Source organism: Ovis canadensis, chromosome 2 (assembly GCF_042477335.2).
Source record: "Ovis canadensis isolate MfBH-ARS-UI-01 breed Bighorn chromosome 2, ARS-UI_OviCan_v2, whole genome shotgun sequence".
NCBI lineage: Eukaryota > Metazoa > Chordata > Mammalia > Artiodactyla > Bovidae > Ovis > Ovis canadensis.
In genome coordinates, this window is record NC_091246.1 from 161,122,270 (window position 1) to 161,131,735 (window position 9,466).

Consider the following 9,466-nt stretch of genomic DNA (forward strand, 5'->3'; position numbering starts at 1 on the left):
TGACCATCCTGTAGTTAACAAAAAAAGACATATATATATTTATACATTATATGTATATATATAGTATAAATATATATATGTCTTTTTTATATATATATATATATAAAATTGGGCTTCCCAGGTGACACTAGTGGTAAAGAATCTGTCTGCCAATGCAGAAGACACAAGAGACTCAGGTTCAATCCCTGGGTCAGGAATATCCTCTGGAGTAAGAAGTGACAACCCACCCCAGTATCCTTGCCTGGAAAGTTCCATGGACTGAGGAGCCTGAAAGGCAACAGTCCATAGGGCTGCAAAGAGTCAGGACTGAGTGACTGAACAGACACATGTATTAAATTAATAAATTGTCAGGTTTGGACAAATTATTAGCAGTGAAGAAGAGAGGGAAACATGTTATATAACTTAGAGAGTTTAGATTGGATGAGTAGGAGAAAGGTGATGCCCAATAGTTTCTCTGTTAAGAGAAACAGAAGGTAAGAATTTTATTTTTTAAAGTGAAAATCTAGTAATACATATTTTTAGTTATAATACTTCAGTGGCTTCTTATGGTTTTTAGGAAATAGTCTAAAATTCCAAACATGACCTGAAAGACATTCATAATCTGGTCCCTAGTTATCTCCTTAGTAAATACAGTGAGCTAAACACTGGGGTAGGCACTGAAGATAAAGAATAAAGACAGCCCCATTGAACACAGAGTCTAATCCTCCACCCAGTGAATATGTGTAGAATACTTACATCGTGCAATGTGATTTACAACAGTGAGCAAAAAGACAATGACTGCTTTCACGAATGCCACATTTTGTTGTGCTATATTCTAAACAAATAAGTATGTAATTCTGTCAGGAGGTAACAAATTCTCAGAAGAAAAATGAAAAAAGACTTAAGAGCTGAGCTTTCAAACTGCTGCTGCTGCTGAGTCGCTTCAGTCGTGTCTGACTCTGTGCGACTCCATAGACGGCAGCCTGCCAGGCTCCGCCATCCCTGGGATTCTCCAGGCAAGAACACTGGAGTGGGTTGCCATTTCCTTCTCCAATGCATGAAAGTGAAAGGGGAAAGTGAAGTCGCTCAGTCGTGTCTGACTCTTCGCAACCCCATGGACTGCAGCCTACCAGGCTCCTCCGTCCATGGGATTTTCCAGGCAAGAGTACTGGAGTGGGGTGCCATTGCCTTCTCCGGAGCTTTCCAACTAGTTTGCCACAAATCATTTATACATGTCACATAACATATTGATCACCTTACCCATCAAGAATGGCCAAGTACAGTGGCCTCAGATTGCTAGAGTCCATAGCTAGGCAGCCTCTGATCATAAGAAACTTGTTCAGGCCTTTATGGAGAATGGCCTAAGCAAGTGTTGTGTGAGTGTGTGTCCAATTCTTCCTGTGGCATAGATAAACAGGTGTCTACTTCTGGACATCTGCTACAACATTCAGTTGCAGACAACTGACAAAGGCTCATGGAATAGTTTGAAGATTTTTTTTTTTCAGGAGCAAAAGAACATTGTATGATGAAGGAACATCACATTCCCCATTGTAGATGGGATGCAAGGAGGTTGGCAGGAACTTCTAGTGAGCATATCTCCAATTAATGACCCAAAGTTCCAGTTAATGACCCAAAGCTCCAGCATAAATATCAGATAATCCTATTCTGTATGCTGCCAATTTGCTATTTTTGTGGTAGCTATGTCAGCTGCAGATTGGCTATTCTAATAATACTTGGCCATTCTTCAAACTCCAGCTTTATAATTATTTTTATTTTTTAGGATAAATATTTTGGATATATTTGAAATCCATTTATATACATAAAAATTTTAAATCAACTTTAATGAAAGAAAAGTAGTGCTGATGCTTTAAAAATATCAATTTAATTGATATAAATGTTTAGTCATAAAACTAAATGTTTAAAATATTTTTCACTTACTTATTCAAACAAGTTTTCTCACCTTTGGTGTTGACCAACTATTATATCATCATTGAAAATGTCATGATCAGGAAATTTTATACCTATTTCAAGTATAGAATCAATTAATATAAAGGTGAGTTCATGGAAGCAATATCTCATTAAAATATTTTTGAAGATTTTATTAGAAAGAAACAATTTGGTAGGCCTTATCTTTTCAACATATTATTTTTATATAATAATTTAATAGTGTAAATAAAATTGAATCAACTTTTGGCCAAGCTCCATATTAATACACTAATATTTGCTCTATTTTATCTCATGATCCATACAGTCCTGTTGCAAACTTACAGTTTTCCATATTTGTGTGATTAATGCCTGTTTTCTCCAATATAAAATAGGATACACTAGCGCAAAGTTTAAGTTTATAAGGTGGCAGTGGGGGTGGAGAGAGTTATTGTAACTTCACTCCAAGTGAGGTGCCTGTTGTACAGAAAACTTTTCTGTTAATGAATAAATCAATCCAACCACCTCTTAATCAACAGCTATGCCTTTTCTATAAACTTTTTTTCTTTTTTATCTTCCTTTCCCTCACTACTGTTTCCCTCCTTGTTTTGAATTCTTGATTGGGCAGTAACCATTAGTGCCAAAAAAATTAGGGAAAAAATTAGGGGAAATTTTCTAGCCCGTGAAAATCTTTCAGCACCACGGAGAGCGACAAACGAGTCTCTCCCAATCAACTTTGTGGTCACTCTAGTCTGACTGTGCTACTATTTAACATAAATTGACAAGAATACATAAATAGATAGTAAGTAGGACATGAAGAAAAAGACTAACTAAGCCACTACTAAGAATCCATAAAAAGAGATAAATAGATGAAAAGCAGAACAATGTGGAAAAGCATTGGCATTCACTTAAGGGAATATGAGTTTGCTATCATTTAACCTCTCTGTATCTCTGTTAAATCCAAAAGCAAATATAAAGTAAAATGTTAAGTACCATCATAAAGCATGAAACAATTACACATCCATAACCTCAAGAGTTTTTCACCTCCATATACCATATGGACATAACACTTCTTAGAAGATAAATTCCTGAAAAGCAGGGACTGCATCACTGCTTCCCAGGATTGAGTACAGTGCCTGGCACATAACAAGTATTAGTAATATATTCATTAAATACATGTGCTAAAGACATTATCTTGTCAATTAATATTTCACTTGCTAATTAAAGGTCAGGAAAAATCCATTATATTGGACAAAATTATTTTCACATCCAAGAATCTAATAGTCTTTTTAAAATTTGAATAAGAACACTGATTATTAAAACAAAAAACTATATAGCAGGTAAACTTTATTGATTTTCATATTTTAAAGTTATATTTTAAAACATCACCCTCTTGCAATGAAGACTTTTCCAGTGTACCTTAATTAGTTATTTGATGCCTTACTCATAAGTCCAGTATGAGTAACATTAATATAACATTAATGTAACAACCACAGAATCTTTCAGCCAACAAGCAGCTACCATACCTCTTTATTTCATCAATGCACAGATGTAAAAACTATTGTCTTACAGAATTAAAGTCAGATATAAAGGACAAGGAAAATTATTGAAGTCACTATGTTTAAATGTAAACATTTTAATAAGAGATCCCCAGAATCACATTAGGTTTTCTTTCTTGGCCTCATTTTTCTTTGGCTATCCTATTCAAAGATAACTATTTCTGTTGCTACACACTGTACAAAAAACATTATGTATATTGGACAACAAAATTTTAAATAATCAAGTTCATAATTTTTTAAGGTGTAAAAGGGAAGAGGAAGTAGAAAGTATTAAGTAAAGTGTCACAAATTTTTGTCTTAAATTCTATCTAAATAGCTGGTTAGATTCTGGATAAAAAGGAGAGAATCTGTTTCACTTTAAATCCATCTGTGTTGCCAAATTTATCTAAAGAGGCAGCTGTCTCTACATTAAATAACAGAAGATTGACTACCATTTAGTAAGAAAGGTGACTATAATTAATTGTCAGGAACTTATGAAGCTTAAATAAAAATATATTTCACTTTATTTTGAAAAAGTAGTGGTCCATATTACACTTCATTTTAAATATAAATGTAAAATGAGAACATGTATTATAATTTTTCATTAATGAGACTAAAATACATAGTAACCCATTAAGTCAGAAATATGTAATAGCTATGATACAGAAAGAGGAATATATATATTTCCTTGAAAACTGTAAGCCATTTTACAAATGTAAGATACTGCAAGAACAAGCATAGAATTAAAACTTAGTAGATGAGGAACAAGAAAAATTATGGAACATTTAAACAATAGGTCCCATAACTTTAAATTTAATAGACAATATAAAGGAAGACATGAAATGCAATTAATATTAAGGAAGACATAATCAAGATTGCCGGGAGAAATATCAATAATCTCAGATATGGCAGAGAGCGAAGAGGAACTAAACAGCCTCTTGATGACAGTGAAAGACGAGAGTGAAAAAACTGGTTTAAAACTCAACATTTAAAAAATGAAGATCATGGCATCCAGTCCCATCACTTCATGGCAAATAGATGGGGAAGCAATGGAAACTGTGACAGATTTCATTTTCTTGGGCTCCAAAATTACTGCAGGTGTTGACTGCAGCCATGAAATTAAAAGGCACTTGCTCCTTAGAAGAAAAGCTATGATCAACTCAGACAGCATATTAAAAAGCAGAGATATTACTTTGCTGACAAAGGTTAATATAATCAAAGCTATGGTTTTTCCACTAGTCATGCATGGATGTGAGTTGGATTATAAAGAAGGCTGAGCACCAAAGAATTGAAGCTTTTGAACTGAGGTGTTGGAGAAGATTCTTGAGTCCCTTGGGCTGCAAGGACATTCAAACAGTGAATCCTAAAATCAGTCCTGAACAATCATTGAAAGGATTGATGCCAAAGCTGAAACTTCAATACTTTGGCCACTTGATGAGAAGAATGGCCTCATTTGAAAACACCTTGATGCTGGGAAAGACTGAAGACAGGAAGAGAAGGGGACAACAAAGGATGAGATGGCTGAATGGCATCACTGGCTCGATGGCCATGAGTTGAGCAAGCTCCAGGAGTTGGTGATGGACAGGGAAGCCTGTGTGCTGCAGTCCATGGGCTCACAAAGAGTCAGACATGACTGAGCAGCTGAACTGAACTGAAGGAAGACATGCAAGGGTAGAGCATGCAGTGAGGTTTTAAGGTAATTTTGCCTTGGGAAAATCATTGTTTCATATAAAAACAACTAATTTTATTAGCAGTAAAGAGAATATTGATAGACTCCAAGAAGAATTTCATAAACATGAGAGTTGACCTCTTATGATTTATATTCTAAGATGTTAATTTCTCAAGTTATAAAGAAACTTGAGTTTTACATATTTAAATGTATCTTTACTCCAAGAATATACAAAACTGTTCTCAAAATATCTCCCTATTTTTAGTTATATCAATTTGACACAATTTCACTACTTCTCTGAACAACACCTCATTATATTGAATTCTATATGTATTATGTATGTATATGTATACATGTATTATCTGTCTGCATGAATCTATAAATTAAATTTTATAACATTAATGCCCAGAGTCATCTTCCTAAGTGTGCAATCCCTCTAAGGTTCTTGAATGTGAAAATCAGCTTTTAGAGCCACTTCTCGTTAAACACACAATGGGACTAAGTGTACCATGTGACATATAGGTGTTATATTGACTTTTAAGGATACTGCAGTACCCAATGATAAAAGTTTTCAGAGTGAAAAGCTGAAGTTAATACTTTCTTCCTCACAAATCTGTAAGCTATGTGAGTTGCCTGTACTGTGCTTAGTTGCTCAGTCGCGTCCAACTCTTTGCAGCTCCATGGACTGTATCCCACCAGGCTCCTCTGTTGATGGGGATGCTACAGGCAAGAATACTGGAGTGGGTTGCCATGCCCTTCTCCAGGGGATCTTCCCAACCCAGGGATCAAACACAGGTCTCCCAGCAGTTAGATTTTAAAAAACTGACATAAAACCTAGTGTCATGGTCTCTAAAAATCCACTGAAGAAACAAAAGCAAACCAAAAGTTAACTGTATTAGGATCAACTTTTCAAATGTGGTGCTTCTGCTTCCATTTTCATCATAAATAAACCATAGAAATTAGTAAATGAAAAAAATTACATGTATATACTCAGCAGTCTATTCAAAATTGTGTACGGGTGTTTTCATCTATATGGCATCTTACTTCTCAAGCTCAGGGAGCCACAGTCAGTTTGTAGACTTTCAAGAAAAACAGACATGGAATAAATTTTCTGATGGTAGCAATGTGCCCTTGGACACATATCTTTCTGAGAAGTTTTAGTCATTTTTGGTAAAATGAGTATGGACTATATATCAAAGCAGATGTTTTAAGAATTGAATGATGCAGTATATATATGTGGCTCACACTAGGTACTCAATAAATACTACTAAGTTTTCTGTATTTTAAATGCTATTGTTTTCAATTTTCAAATATAATGGGGGCTTAAGGTAAATCCTAGAAGAGTTCATGCTCCCTGATTTGGGAACAATGCTGGGACAGGAACTAAGATGATCAACACCATTTAAGTACTTTTCAGAAATTCTCTCACTGCTTTTCCCCTTCCTCAAATCTCTAAATTGAACAATTCTAACCTAGAACCAGAATAAACATTCATACTATGAATAATTGATAAGAACTAATTAGTACCCCATCATTTGCACAAGTGCTCATGTGCAAGCATCACACACACAACCATATTTGAACACACATATGCATAGATTCCCACTTTTAAATGTAAGCTCCATGGACTTTGTCTTCACTGTCATAGAAATGTCCCAGTGGACAGAATTGAATGCCTCCTACTTAATAAGGGCCAAATAACATGTATCACATATAGGGGGCTTCCCAGGTGGCTCAATGGTAAAGAATTCACCTGTCAATGCAGGAGATATGGGTTCTATCCCTGGGTCTGAAAGATCCCCTGGAGAAGGAAATGGCCTCCCACTCTAATATTCTTGCCTGGGATATCCTATGGACAGAGCAGCCTGGTGGGCTACAATCCATGTGGTCACTAAAGAGTCAGACATGACCTAGCAACTAAACAACACATCAACAGTAAGAGGTTAACAAAAGTAACTAACAACAGAATAAACAATGGGCTCAGTTAGGCTAATTTACTAATGATTATACAATTAAAAAATGGTGAAACTGGGATTAATGTCCAGGTGTGCAGAAATTCAAGGTCTACAGTTTTCTTCACATTTTGAAAATTATAAGTCTATGGAAGTGTTGAGAGTTTAATGTAGTGAATCATTCACCAACTCAACCAGATTTACCACTTGTTTTCTGTCCTCTCACCCTCTCACTATACAGTTCAGTTCAGTTGAGTCTCTCAGTCATGTCCAACTCTTTGCAACCCCATGAATCACAGCACGCCAGGCCTCCTTGTCCATCACCAACTCCTGGAATTCACTCAGACTCACGTCCATCGAGTCAGTGATGCCATCCAGCCATCTCATCCTCTGTCGTCCCCTTTTCCTCCAACCTTCAATCCCTCCTAGCATCAGAGTCTTTTTCAATGAGTCAACTCTTCGCATGAGGTGGCCAAAGTACTGGAGTTTCAGCTTTAGCATCATTCCTTCCAAAGAAATCCCAGGGCTGATCTCCTTCAGAATGGACTGGTTGGAAATCCTTGCAGTCCAAGGGACTCTCAAGAGTCTTCTCCAACACCACACTTCAAAAGCATCAATTCTTTGGTGCTCAGCCTTCTTCACAGTCCAACTCTCACATCCATACATGACCACTGGAAAAACCATAGCCTTGACTAGATGGACCTTAGTCTGCAAAGTAATGTCTCTGCTTTTGAATATGCCATCTAGGTTGGTCATCACTTTTCTTCCAAGGAGTAAGCGTCTTTTAATTTCATGGCTGGATTCACCATCTGCAGTGATTTTGGAGCCCCAAAAAATAAAGTCTGACACTGTTTCCACTGTTTCCCCATCTATTTCACATGAAGCGATGGGACCAGATGCCATGATCTTCGTTTTCTGAATGTTGAGCTTTAAGCCAACTTTTTCACTCTCCTTTTTCACTTTCATCAAGAGGCTTTTTAGCTCCTCTTCACTTTCTGCCATAAGGCTGGTGTCATCTGCATATCTGAGGTGATTGATATTTCTCCCAGCAATCTTGATTCCAGCTTGTGTTTCTTCCAGTCCAGCGTTTCTCATAATGTACTCTGCATATAGATTAAGTAAGCAGGGTGACAATATACAGCCTTGACATACTCCTTTTCCTATTTGGAACCAGTCTGTTGTTCCATGTCTAGCTCTAACCGTTGCTGCCTGACCTGCATATAGGTTTCTCAAGAGGCAGCTCAGGTGGTCTGTTATTCCCATCTCTTTCAGAATTTTCCACAGTTTATTGTGATCCACACAGTCAAAGGCTTTGGTACTGTCAATAAAGCAGAAATAGATGTTTTTCTGGAACTCTCTTGCTTTTTCAATGATCCAGCAGAGGTTGGCAATTTGATCGCTAGTTCCTCTGCCTTTTCTAAAACCAGCTTGAACATCAGGAAGTTCACGGTTCATGTATTGCTGAAGCCTGGCTTGCAGAATTTTGAGCATTACTTTACTAGCATGTGAGATGAGTGCAATTGTGCAGTAGTTTGAGCATTTCTTGGCATTGCCTTTCTTTGGAATTGGAATGAACACTGACCTTTTCCAGTCCTGTGGCCACTGCTGTTTTCCAAATTTGCTGGCATATTGAGTGCAGCACTTTCACACCATCATCTTTCAGGATTTGAAACAGCTCAACTGGAATTCCATCACCTCCACCAGCTTTGTTCGTAGTGATGCTTTCTAAGGCCCACTTGACTTCACATTCCAGGATGTCTGGCTCTAGATTAGTGATCACATCATCGTGATTATCTGGGTCGTGAGGGTCTTTTTTGTACAGTTCTTCTGTGTATTCTTGCCACCTCTTCTTAATATCTTCTGCTTCTGTTAGGTCCATACCATTTCTGTCCTTTATCAGGCCCATCTTTGCATGAAATTTTCCCTTGGTATCTCTAATTTTCTTGAAGAGAACTCTAGTCTTTCCATTCTGTTCTTTTCCTCTATTTCTTTGCATTGATCGCTGAAGAAGGCTTTCTTATCTCTTCTTGCTATTCTTTGGAACTCTGCATTCAGATGGGTATATCTTTCCTTTTCTCCTTTGCTTTTTGCCTCTCTTCTTTTCACAGCTATTTGTAAGGCCTCCCCAGACGGCCATTTTGCTTTTTTGCATTTCTTTTCCATGGGGATATTCTTGATCCCTGTCTCCTGTACAATGTCACGAACCTCCGTCCATAATTCATCAGCTCTATTTGTCAGATCTAGGCCCTTAAATCTATTTCTCACTTCCACTGTATAATCATAAAGGATTTGATTTAGGTCATACCTAAATGGTCTAGTGGTTTTCCCTACTTTCTTCAATTTAAGTCTGAATTTGGTAATAATGGGTGGGTCATGGTGGAGAGGTCTGAGAGAATGTGGTCCAC